At 39.8% G+C, this 11986-nt stretch overlaps 1 protein-coding gene across 4 annotated transcripts in view; it reads right to left on the reverse strand.

The window, feature by feature from the left end:
- Positions 1 to 11986, reverse strand: part of epb41l3b (erythrocyte membrane protein band 4.1-like 3b) — a 34204-nt gene extending 22218 nt beyond the window's left edge. Inside the window, exons 1-2 of one of the 4 annotated variants that reach the window (XM_046876391.1) lie at positions 11819 to 11986; positions 244 to 360 (exon numbers count right to left, since the gene is read on the reverse strand). The gene's annotated coding sequence lies outside the window, so the exon portion shown is untranslated. The remainder of the gene's footprint in view (positions 1 to 243; positions 361 to 11818) is intronic. The other 3 variants (XM_046876392.1, XM_046876393.1, XM_046876394.1) reach the window with 3 other exon arrangements.

An 11986-nucleotide genomic window follows, 5' to 3' on the forward strand; every position in this document is an offset into this window, starting at 1 on the left:
ACGAAGATTCATACAATCTTCAGATCAATAGACCACAGACCCAACTGCTGCACCAGTACTACAAGAATCAGTCAAATCCTGCTCAGGTACGAGATTTAAATCTCTTTACACCAGGATCCTTAGTGCCAATCTGATAATGGTGGTTTATTGTTTCTCTGCTTTACATGAAAAAAGCTAGCGTATAACAGGTACGTGTGCATTTGTGTGAGTGCGTATTAGAGTATGTATGCGTAGCATGCTTACCTGGAGCTGCGTTTGTGTCTCTGCCTATTACCCGTGGAATGCTTGATGGACGATAATTTTGGGATGGCTGGAGCCGCTGGGTATGGATGCGATTCTGCCTGGCTGCTGAATTCCAGTCTGCATCAGCAGTCATGGCAAATCACACTATAAATAAGAGAGACAGGAATTAGTTTTTGCAAAAAAAAAAAAACAACAATAAATAGAATGAAATTTTATTTAGATGCATTATAAAATTAACATCAAATGTTTAGACATGCACATATTTCACATTTTTATCTGACATTTCTTTATAAAAAAAAAAACAAACAAAAAAATAAATAAATAAATAAAATCATAGTATACTATATACACTGTAGATCTGCCAAAGTCAAAGTTTCCCCATGTGAAGGGTTTTCCCAGGCTGCCACAAAATCCTTGATTATATTTATATATGCCTTGTGGAGATACTACCATCTTAAAGCATCATCAGATAATCCTGAACTAGGAAATCGTCTTTATTTTTAGACTATTAGTAGCACACAAGCCACAATGCAGATCTTTCCTGTTACATAGGAACGCGTTTGTGTCCAACGTGCGAACGAAGCCAGGCTAACAAATAAAACGCATTTATGCCCCAAATCTGGAGAAGAATAAAAAAAAACCACACTCTAAACAGTGGGAAATGTTTATACAAGCTGAGGTTCAGTTCAAGTGAAACTATTCGTGCTGGAACAGCCGCCTGGCTAACCAAGCACCTTAACAAACACGTCCATTTACACTGAGGAACACTAACAGTTCCACACACACAGTGGGGTCTCTGAGGGGAATTCGCAAAGTGAATAATTCCCATTTCTCTCGCTTTCTGTCTCGCACATACAGAGCTCTATTTTTAGCCGCGCTTGCACACGAATCTGTGTACAGGACAGCTATTGGGCACGTGTGTTCTCAGGACAGGATCTCAGCGCTCAGGGATTTCAGTGGGAATGTCAACACCAGGCCAAGGTATGCAACACCAAAGAGTCACCACTGGGTTAAAGGGTAGTGCAGAGAAGTCAAAATGACACCTCAAGAATGAAGCCACCCTTCACTTCTCTTCCTACTGCTTCACACGCAATAACGGGTCATTAAAAACGAGCACTGAAATGCGTTTTAAACACATGATTTACTGGACGATAGTGTCGTTAGGATATTTAAAGCATATCAAGGCTAATACCAGGCCTGAAATTACACCACAGAACATAAATATACCTTTTATTTATAAAAGGTTAATATTGGTTTTATACCACAGCACTGTTAAATTCTCAACTGTGACCTGTCAGAAGGTGGTGATTCATTTTCTACAACCGACCACAAGGCATCAGGAGAGGGATTTCCCGATTTCTCAGTAACACAGTGAGGGGGAAGGATAAAAGAAAATGACAAAAAGAGTGTTGGAAAAAGTTTGTGCACACAAATTTATTCAAATTTGTTGGCAAACAAGTGAAAGATTAAAACCGACAGACTTTTATACCAATTTTCCACCCACCAGTTCAGGATTCCCAATCGTACAACAGCTAAGAAAATCTCTTGCTCATCACACAGCCAGCCATGATTACCTACAGTCAACGGAGCGAGTAGAACATCCCACCAGCCCAGACAACATGGACGATTTTGTTGTTGGATTCTTTGGATTGTGGAATCATCAAGGTTCAAGACAAGATATCAACACTAAATTTCAAATGACTGAAATAAAGTTTCTCCCCTACTTATCTGGCTTTGGTGTATTAAAGCAATGGTAATGCAGCCTTCCAAGTGGGAAAGAGCCGGGGGAGCCTGAGTACATCCTAAGCAGGTCAGTGTGAACCACAGGGCAGCAAAATAGGGCACAGATTCTTTTTTCTTAGCATCAGAGAGAGACTGTCTAAGTCCTCTCCTCAGAGCATCATTACTGTGTATGAACATAAGGATATAAAACCTTTACTATATAGAATTCCAGCCTGTCGGTTTTTATGAATCAAAAGTCCAAACCTGACCTCCTTTTCTCTTCCCTCGACATTCCTTTCCTCCCCGAGTATATTCTCTGCAGAATCCATTTACAATTACAGAGCGCTCATGCTTGTTACCAGAGAAACACCACGTTGTTATAGTAACCCACGGTTTCTCTGAATCCCAACCATCCTTAACGAATCACATACAAATGCTGACCAAAGCAACTGATACTCATTTCACACTACATTTCTACAAAAAAAACAACTTAAATCAAATTAAAGATAAAAGACAACTGATGCCTAAAAGCTTCATAAATTTACTCATTTAAGAGTTGAGATGACTCCTGGCAGAAGGCTGCTGGTTGCTGAATCAGCACTAATTGCCATCGTGTTCCTGGCAGTCAAACAGACACTGGAACATCTGTCAGAGCTCCTGTAGCAACTTTATGACACTTTTTCATGGATGCCACGCTGCTAAAATAAGACCGGTGTGGATCGTCGTGTAGAGGAAAAGGGAAAATCAGAGAACGAAAGAGAGAGAGAAAAAAAAAAAGAGGGGGCCAGAAAACATTTGCATGCTTGTATTTTCCAGGCACATCTGGAAGCATGTGTGTGTTTCCCATCTGAAATAAGTGAGGTGTCACAAGGGAATTACAGGGCTTTTGTGGCTCACAGAGGTCCCTTTACTGTTCTGCAGTTCCACCGATCACAAATCACGCAGCCTTACAAACACAATGAATTAAATGCTTAAAAAAATAACTAAATACACATTTTTTAAATAATGTTAATAGTAATAATAATTCAGTTTCTCCATCATTAAACTAAGTTAGCAACATTTTATACCATTTATTTGCATTTGTTATTCATTATTCTAAGTCATTATAATGAGTCTTTATAATAAACACATTGCATAATTTCATGAACTAAATCACAAACAAAAAAATCTGCTCCAAATCCAACAGTTATTTCAGGAGAATTCGGCGGGTTTGGGATCGGACACTCATGTAAAATGATGAAAAGCTAATCTTGGTACTGATTCAAACTCGAAGCATGGAACAGAAAGAAGAGAGACAAAGCTCCTCGTTTATCCCCCGACTTTCATTCGGCGCAAACGCTTGTTTAACTGAATAGCGGCCATGTATGCGAGGTCAAAAGGTCATGCGGCTGTTGCAGAGAAATGTCATCCAGCTACACAAAAATGCCAACTATTCATGTTGCCCAGGGGCAGCCACAGAAAGACGTTATACAATGTGCGAGCTGTTACATGCACATGGTGGGGGTGTGTGTTTGCGCACAATATTCGTGGTCTTATTATGACTCAAGACATTGATTTTGCATGGCAAAATGCCCCCCAACACTAAAAACCGAGACTGCTATAATGACCCTCATATAAAAGGCATAATTTGAGGATTACACAAAAATTTCAGCCTCTCTTTTAAGAAAGTTTGTTTATGAAATGCCCTTTTCACCGCAGATCTATCACTAGACGACATTTGGTGTATAATCAGACATGGAGAACACGTTTTACCGTGCAGTCTGAGAATATTTTATTGAGATGATCTTGTACTGTAGGGAAAGACATAAGGTAAAAAGACCGTCCAAATAGACCAGTGCAAAATCTGCAAAAAGAGAAAGCTCGTAGAGGCTTCACTTGGATACTGTCACGATGTTGGCAGGTGATCAGTAGAATAGAATAGACTTTATTTGCCACATAAACATTATAGCACAGTGAAATTCTTTCTTCGCCTAACCCAGGTTGCTCGGAAGCCTGTACTAGGAAGTGGTATTGGGGTTGGGATGACATGGGCAATTTTGGCTACTTTATCAAAAAACCTGGTCTGATGAGTCAAAATCTAATATATGTGCTTGTAGTTTGCTGTTAGCTGTTGCCTGTAATGAGCCTCTAGTTTGCTGGAGATTAGTCGAATAACAAGTGTCTGCAAGCAGTAGTAAAGCAGGGTGGAGGATCCTTGAAGTCTGGGGCTGCGTTTCTGCGAATGGAGTTGGTGATCTGGTCAGGATTAATGGTGTCCTCAATGCTGAGAAATACAAGCAGACACTTGTCCATCATGCAATACCATCAGGAATCAGAAAGCATCTGATTCTTCCCACAAATGTTTTCAGCAGCAGCACAATGACCCCAAACAGCCAATGTCATTAAAAACTTTTTTCAGCGTAGAGAACAACAAGAAGGCCATGGAAGTGATCATTCTGGGCCCCACAGAGCACCAAGCTCAACATCGTCAAGTCTGTCTGGGATTACATGAAGAGACAAAAGATATGAGGCAACTATCAACTAAATTAAACTTTTGAGGTTTCTATTTTTGAAAGCATTCTTGTTTTACACAGCACAGTATATCGTGAACATATTAATGAGCTCCTGCATTAAAACATGTCAAGAAGCATGGAATGACAGAAGTGCGCATGCGCAACAAGAACCCTTTGATAATAGCGGGAGTAAACCCGCACCAGTCAATGTACTGTACGGTCTCCAAAAAGGGAACGCCCCCTACAGTACCTATAACTACAGTAACCAATAGCGACCTGTCGTTCTACTCTCGCGCACAGGTTTATAACTTGACACGTGACTAATACAGTCAGAGCCTGAGCTTCATCCTGGGTATTAATGAGGCTGAAAAGCGGTATCAGTTCTATTCCTAGTTTATTCACACAACAGCACATCAAATTAACTAAGGAAAAAAAAACCATTTCAGATAAACATTACATACATTTCCACACGAGCAAACCGGAAAGATTAAGCTAGCTCCACGTTCGGATTCAAAACAAGCCCCGGACACGGTACTACACACTCGCGTACTGCTTCTCACACACCTACGAGAGGAAAACGTCAAACACAGCGCTCTCTAAATACGGTCAATATGGACATTACCGGGATTTCGGGATTCTTTTTCCACCGTCACGGAGCCGCAGCCAGCGGTGCGCTTTTACCCTCCACTCACTGGCTGACTGAATAACCGACTGACTGTTTAAGCCCCGCCCCGTGACCCGCCCCTTATCATCCGCGCGCGAGCTTTAGGCTGGGGGTGAGGAGGGACCGACGTGCGAAAGACGCACCGTAGTGACGCAAAACGCTCCGACCAATCATAGAGCGCCGATACAGCGTCAGACGTGCAGCGGGAAAAGAACGCGGAAGCACGAAATCTAGAGTGTGTGAATCTCTAGTGATGGGAAGATCGGTTCATTTTAGTGACTCGGTTCTTTGAATCAAAACGAACGAATCTTTTTTTTATTTTATTATTTTTAGTTAATTTCGTTCCTTTGTTCAGAAATAAAATAAAATGTAACATCTTCAATAAGCACGACCCCCCCCACCAACAACACATCTACATACAATGACTTTGAATGTAGTTCCAATAATGAAAATGACAAATTATGATAAACAGAATGAGTAGCCTCACCACTCATATCTTCTGGTCCGTGTCGTTAGTTCTTTTGTCGCATGACTATAATTATTGTTGCAAAAAGAATGTCAAGATACAGGCAAAAAAAAAAAAAAAAAGAATTTGCACTGCATAGCGTATATGGGAGTCACGTGATAAAAGAACGAATTACTTGGCCTAGAATAGTCGAGATGTAAACGACAACATTTTGTTTCCTGTAAACAACCTACAGAGATTTAGCTATTCTGTTCATGAACATTTTATTTAATTTTATTGAACAAATCACTCTTTGAGACGACTTGTTTTTCTGAGTCACATTAAAGACTCGTTCTAAATGAGCAATTCGTTCACGACCCATCACTAGTGTGCATGCGGGAAGAATAAAATGATAGAGTTGGTCCAGATTGGAGCATTAACTTGATACACATGAGTGCTGAGGTCAAATGGTGTGTTCCCTGCTCCCAAAACTAACCAGGTAATTAAGTGCTAATCCACCCTGAAGACCAAGTCCATGTGTTGAAAGCAGAGAGAACACAGGACAGGGTTAGTGAGTTTCAGAGTTCATGCATGGCAGGGTTTCCGGATCTGCTTGCCAACAGCAGGCAATGCAAAATCTGGCCCAGGGCTCAACTCTGCCTTAAGAGAATGACAATCCTTATTGCAATATTTACACTTATTAAAGCGGTGTTTAAAAAAGAACCTGCTTCCTTAAACAGCACCATCACCATCAGACCAGTTTATTTACACATAGTAAAAACATAATTGTTATTTAATCCATGCTAATCCCATACCTACACACTAGAAGGAAACAAAAAAACCTGCCAACACTAACCTTTGCAAAGTTGTCTGAGGCAAAACCCCAACGGTGGCCTAGAGAACCAATCATTTTGGCTCTTGAATGATTTTTACATATTTAAATATTAAACAGAACCATTCCTCTAAGCGTCTTCTGGGCAGATTAAGCATAAAGGTTGATGATCTGTCCTAATTTATTGTTATCCCACCCCGGAAAATAATTAAAAAATGCCCCATGATAGCATAGTCTGGCCATTTACATATATGCAGATCCAGTTCATCTACATTCCAGCCTCAAATTTATGTGGCATTCATTAACGGAGTCATTTACAATCACACACTCGAACACAAGGCTGAACACAAAATCTAATCCAGGATTGGATGTTCTTTGAGGATTTTAAGAACTAAAAGTAAAATGCTTAACTAAATGTGGACACACCTTCGCTATATTAAATTTTTCATATCACTCTTAATGTCCCAAAGCAGCTTTACAGAATTAAATAGATTGCAAAAATAACTTTTAAATGCATACTGGACACAGGGGTATAAGGAATAAACCTCGAGAGGAACCAGACTTAAAAGGAAACTCCTCCACATTTAGATGTGAGCCAAATGTCATTCCATTACAGTTCCATCATTGTTGCGGTTAGCAACTGTTCAATGAGAAGTTCTTAGCTTTCATACAAGATGAAAGAAACAACAAAAGAGACGTTTAGTCTGACGAGTCATTGGGCAAAGTCATGGTATTTGTCTTTAAATCTACTCTTCTTAGTTAAAACAGCTTTGGAAAAACACATCTTAATCCATATGGACAGCCATGACAGCCTGGATCACTGTTATTGTGAGGGTGAGAGAAGTTAAATCATGCTTGCCCTTCCTCTTTCCTTAATTTCTAATAGCTTTTCTGTGCACAATCCTTCTCAAGAATTACATTCAAAACGTATCACTGCAGAAATACAGATTACACTGATGTAGAATTATGATAACATCTTTTACTGAGAACGTCACACATCTAGTCAGTAGCTGAAAATAATGAGGTCTATGTCACCATGTGTATCTCGAAATAACACTAGATTTGTCCACCTTCCACGTCTGCTGTGTTGAAACATGAGACTCACTTCCACTTGCAAGTTTTTTTTACTTCACAGGACAGTGTGCTTAATGGTAGATAAATTCTGCAGATTATAACTCAAGGGGCTTAAAAAAAAATCCATATTGTGAGACAATTAGCTTTAAATATTTAATACTCAAATTTGACAACTGTTTTTGCTGCACTAAATATAATTATCAAACAGATAACAGTCTGGAAACATCAATTTCGATGCTTTTCTTTAAGATTAGTCCATGTTCTTGAACTGAATGAAACAGGTTAATATTTTAGCATAGCTATATCATTTATGTTCAAAGAGGCACAGTATTTTGTGCATAATTATACCCTATCAGGAAAGCCCCACATTTAATGCATCTTAAGCAAATGAATCATCACCTCAGAACACAAAGAAATGAGGAAAGATGTCTGCTTGCTCATCAGGAGCATGACTAAAAGCAGCCATCAGCTGATCTTTGCTTTCCACACTAGTTTCGATCTGTTTTGTTGTTTTAGGCCTGTAGGGGGCTTTGCAGGTACACTTCAGCCAGAACGAACCTTCACCTCGGTCATGATAACGTTCACGTTTTTGAATTTCCGCAGTCATTAACTTGCATCAATGATATGAGCGGATTGTGCATGTACACGCACGGGAGAGATTTCGCAATACGGATTGACTCACTTCTTTTTAAAGCAGCATGAATCGAATGCACTCGATTTCACTTGGGCCGAACGGTGAGGTTTGTGGGTTTCCAAAAAAAGCTGTCCGAGACGTCTGCTGTAAGCGACTTTAGAGTCAAAAGGTCGTTCTCGCAGCCATACTGCAACACACACTAACTGGATGTGCTTAATAAGATATGATGAGACAGCATGTGCGGAGTGCTTGTTCAGGCCAGGCAGTGCTTATCTCGACACAGGCTCAGCACTTTCATTAAATCATGAGACATGCAGCACGTCCCTTTTAACACATCAGCACTTGTGTTAGATCATAAGACACGCTTTCATAATTTTGAGAAGAAAGAAAAAGAAGCCTGAGTCGCTGTCTCTTCAGTGGTGGTTTGTGTAGCACATGTATGGAGATTAAATATATCGTAATGACAAATTATTTGAATAATTGTAATGTTATACAATACCTGTTCTATACAAAATCTGCCATATTGCTTAAATAACATTTCTAAAGACTAATCAAATTAAAAATTTAAAAAATAAATGGTCATTGAAACCATGTATTTGGAACAAGGTGAGGACGTTCTACACTTACAAGTACAAGTAAAGTCACAGATCCAAGTTAGAGCCCTTGATCAAGCAATGCTACACACCCGAGTCTCTCAGATATACTGTAGGATTAGATTTTACCTCACGTACCTCAGATAACTTGGATAAGAGCAGCTGGAAAATATTCACCACTTAGATTTTTTACAGTAATGCCCACTCTATATTTACATGCATTTGTAGAGAAAAGAATGAAATGTAGATCTTGATATTAATTTGATCAATAACTAGCCTTGAGTTCCACCATCAAGTTCTAATAGAAACTCGAAATGAGAAAATCTTCCACTCTGACTGGCCATAACATACATTCAAGCAACTACGACCATCAATCGAAGGAAGCGCTTGAGTATCTGGTAGAAAAAAAACACATCTATAAGTCTTAAAAGCATGGGGTCGCATGCTAAAGGGCACATTTATATTGTTTTGGGAGCAACCATTCACCTGTACAGTACCTTCTGTTATAAACTGTGTAGTTTTTATCACTGCTGTATTCCTGGTTAGATCTGGATCCCATCCAGTGAACACTCGCCGTGACATGGGAATAAACCCACTATACACACTTACTTGCTCTACCTGTTTGTACGTTTTTGGGCGTTGAGAAGAAAAAACAGTGAACCATACGCAGACGTTACCGAAGCTAAGATTTGAACCGGAGAACCTGTGTGCTGTAAGGTGAAACTTGTAGAAAAATATATTGCCATTATAAAATCTAGATCACTATAATAAATCGCCACACCTTCTATAGTACTATAATTCGTGTAATGAACTACTTCGAACAAGCATCTATTACTTCCGTCTAATACGCATCACGCTTAATGGGAGTCTACTTTAGTGGGCATTCAAATCAAAAGGAGAAGTTTAATGAGTTTAAAAAGCCTGGATGAAATGCAATACTGACCGAGCTCTAGATAAAACACCAAAAGACTATTGTATTTGATAATCGGTGCACTCAACACTACATTTACATTCAATATTAAACAAATCAATCATGTGAGCCTGAATACAGTTGATATCTAATGTTTTATTTCCATGTAATGGCCTCAATAACTGAGATTTTACTGATTAAAGCAGACAGCAATACAGTTCCGGCTTTCTTAAAACAAAGCAAAGATTTTTACAATGCCTGATCAGCGTTAGAGATCATTTCCCAAAGCACAAGATAAAAACACTTGAACTTCAAAAATATTTCAAAAATTCTAAATCGTGCCTTATCTGGGTTTGATCAGTAAACAACCGCCAAAACGGCCGATGGCTGAAATGCATTTTATTCTAAAACTAATAATTCCTTTCCGGGAAAATATCACACACACCCACTCAGAAGACCTTTCACGGCAGAACAGACCACCTCTCTGCTATAAATACCCAATGATAAGGTGCTATCTCTCCCCATAGTGTCATATCTATTTATGGGCAAAATCAGCATTGAGCCAGAGTACAGCTCATCATTGGATGTCAGCTGTATCAATCAGAGCGTCCTTATCACTTCTGTGCCTGTGGATATGTTAAGACACAAATGTTCCTCCTTCAAATAGGCTTCAGGAGGAAGTCAAAAGTGCAGAGTGAGCACCAAGACCGGACCAAAGTCTAGAGATCTAGAGGATGTCGAAACTGAGGAACAGACCAGTCAGAAAAGACTTTCCTGCACTGCATGACCGCCAGTTCATCTTCGGAACAAGACAACATGGCGGAACAAGGACTATGGTCTACCTTCAACCTTTGAGCAACATCTTATCATTTGCAGGCCCGATAACGAAGCATGAAATGCATTGACGCGTCATTCCTGTGACCTTTCATCCTCAGAACAACAATCAAGAGGACACACTTACTATCTTATACCTTCCATGTGATGTCAGGACAAAGTCATAGTCATTGTTTCATTTAAAGGAAAGCCACAGTGTCTAGTTGTATTTTACTGAGCAGATCATCACACAAGTCTGCTATTTTTATACATCTTAGGCTATCTGAACTGTTCCCTTAGATCCAGCAACACATCATTTAGGGTAACCTATTCAGGAAATGGTACAATTGACAATACTTTCTGATCACACTTACAATATCAGACTTGCTAAATATAGTGATATAATGCATATATGATTTTTGCCACTTTCGTAGTGATTAAACAAATATGGACTACTCAAACAAGGCTCATTCTGTCATCAGGATTTCAGCACAAGGTTTAGAGCAGGGGTCTCCAATCTTTTCCAGAAAGGGCCAGTGTGGGCGCAGGTTTTCATTCCAACTAATCAATGGTCACACCTGATAGTCATTGAAAATGAAGATTTGAACAGGTAGAATTTGGTGTGGACTTGCTTGGTTGGAATAAAAACCTGCACCCACACTGGCCCTTTCTGGAAAAGAATGGAGACCCCTGGTTTAGAGGACTCGGACCATTAATACAGCCTGAAGCTTTCAGAGGATACCTTGTAGTCTGACGTTCCTCCTGATCTTATTTTAGAAAGTTTAAACAAGTAGCTCAGCAATTGACTTCAGATGGGAAGTGAAAGCCAGGAACAAAAGAGGGATCATTTCCCCTTTCCGAACCACAGCTGGCAGTTCCGACACATCAGCTAGTGATCACCTGACTCCAAAAAACACACACTACAAGAACGCCGTGACATTTTCTGAGTCAAAATTATTAAATTAATCCAAAGTAAAATGAGTGAAAAGGGTCCATAATGAGCATTCGAAGAAAGTCTGTTTCAAAAGAAGAAGGTTCTTGGAAAGGAGAACTTACCAGAGCAGATGAGGACATGACCCACACAAGGGTGCAACATTGGAAGAACAGATTCCCAGTGGTTTGGGAAAGATGGGATCACAGATCCAGTACATACAGTAAAGAGAGACAGACAGAGAGAGATTTAGAATTTGGACTTGATTAAATGTCCACAACATTAATTGCATACAAAATCAGCACATTTATACAGAAGCAGATTTTTTTTGTTTTCTTGTCTTTGTGCACAATAGACTGAACCCATATTAAAGCAAACTTGGTTTCTAGTCGTTACAAAGTTACAAACACGCACCAAACCCGGATGAATGTCGCCGTTTAAAGCAGTTAAAGAGTCCAAACTCACATTACCAGCAATGAGGATTAATAGGAGTTACAACCAGCACACAGCCGCTTCAGGAACTTCCGGCACGACGCACTGTACAGTTGAACGCCGCCAAAGAAAAACTCGAGCGCGCACCTTTTGAGAATCCACTTTGATCCACTCGGATCTGCTGAAGGAGGCTTCCTGGGA

Source organism: Silurus meridionalis, chromosome 20 (genome assembly GCF_014805685.1).
Source record: "Silurus meridionalis isolate SWU-2019-XX chromosome 20, ASM1480568v1, whole genome shotgun sequence".
Lineage (NCBI taxonomy): Eukaryota > Metazoa > Chordata > Actinopteri > Siluriformes > Siluridae > Silurus > Silurus meridionalis.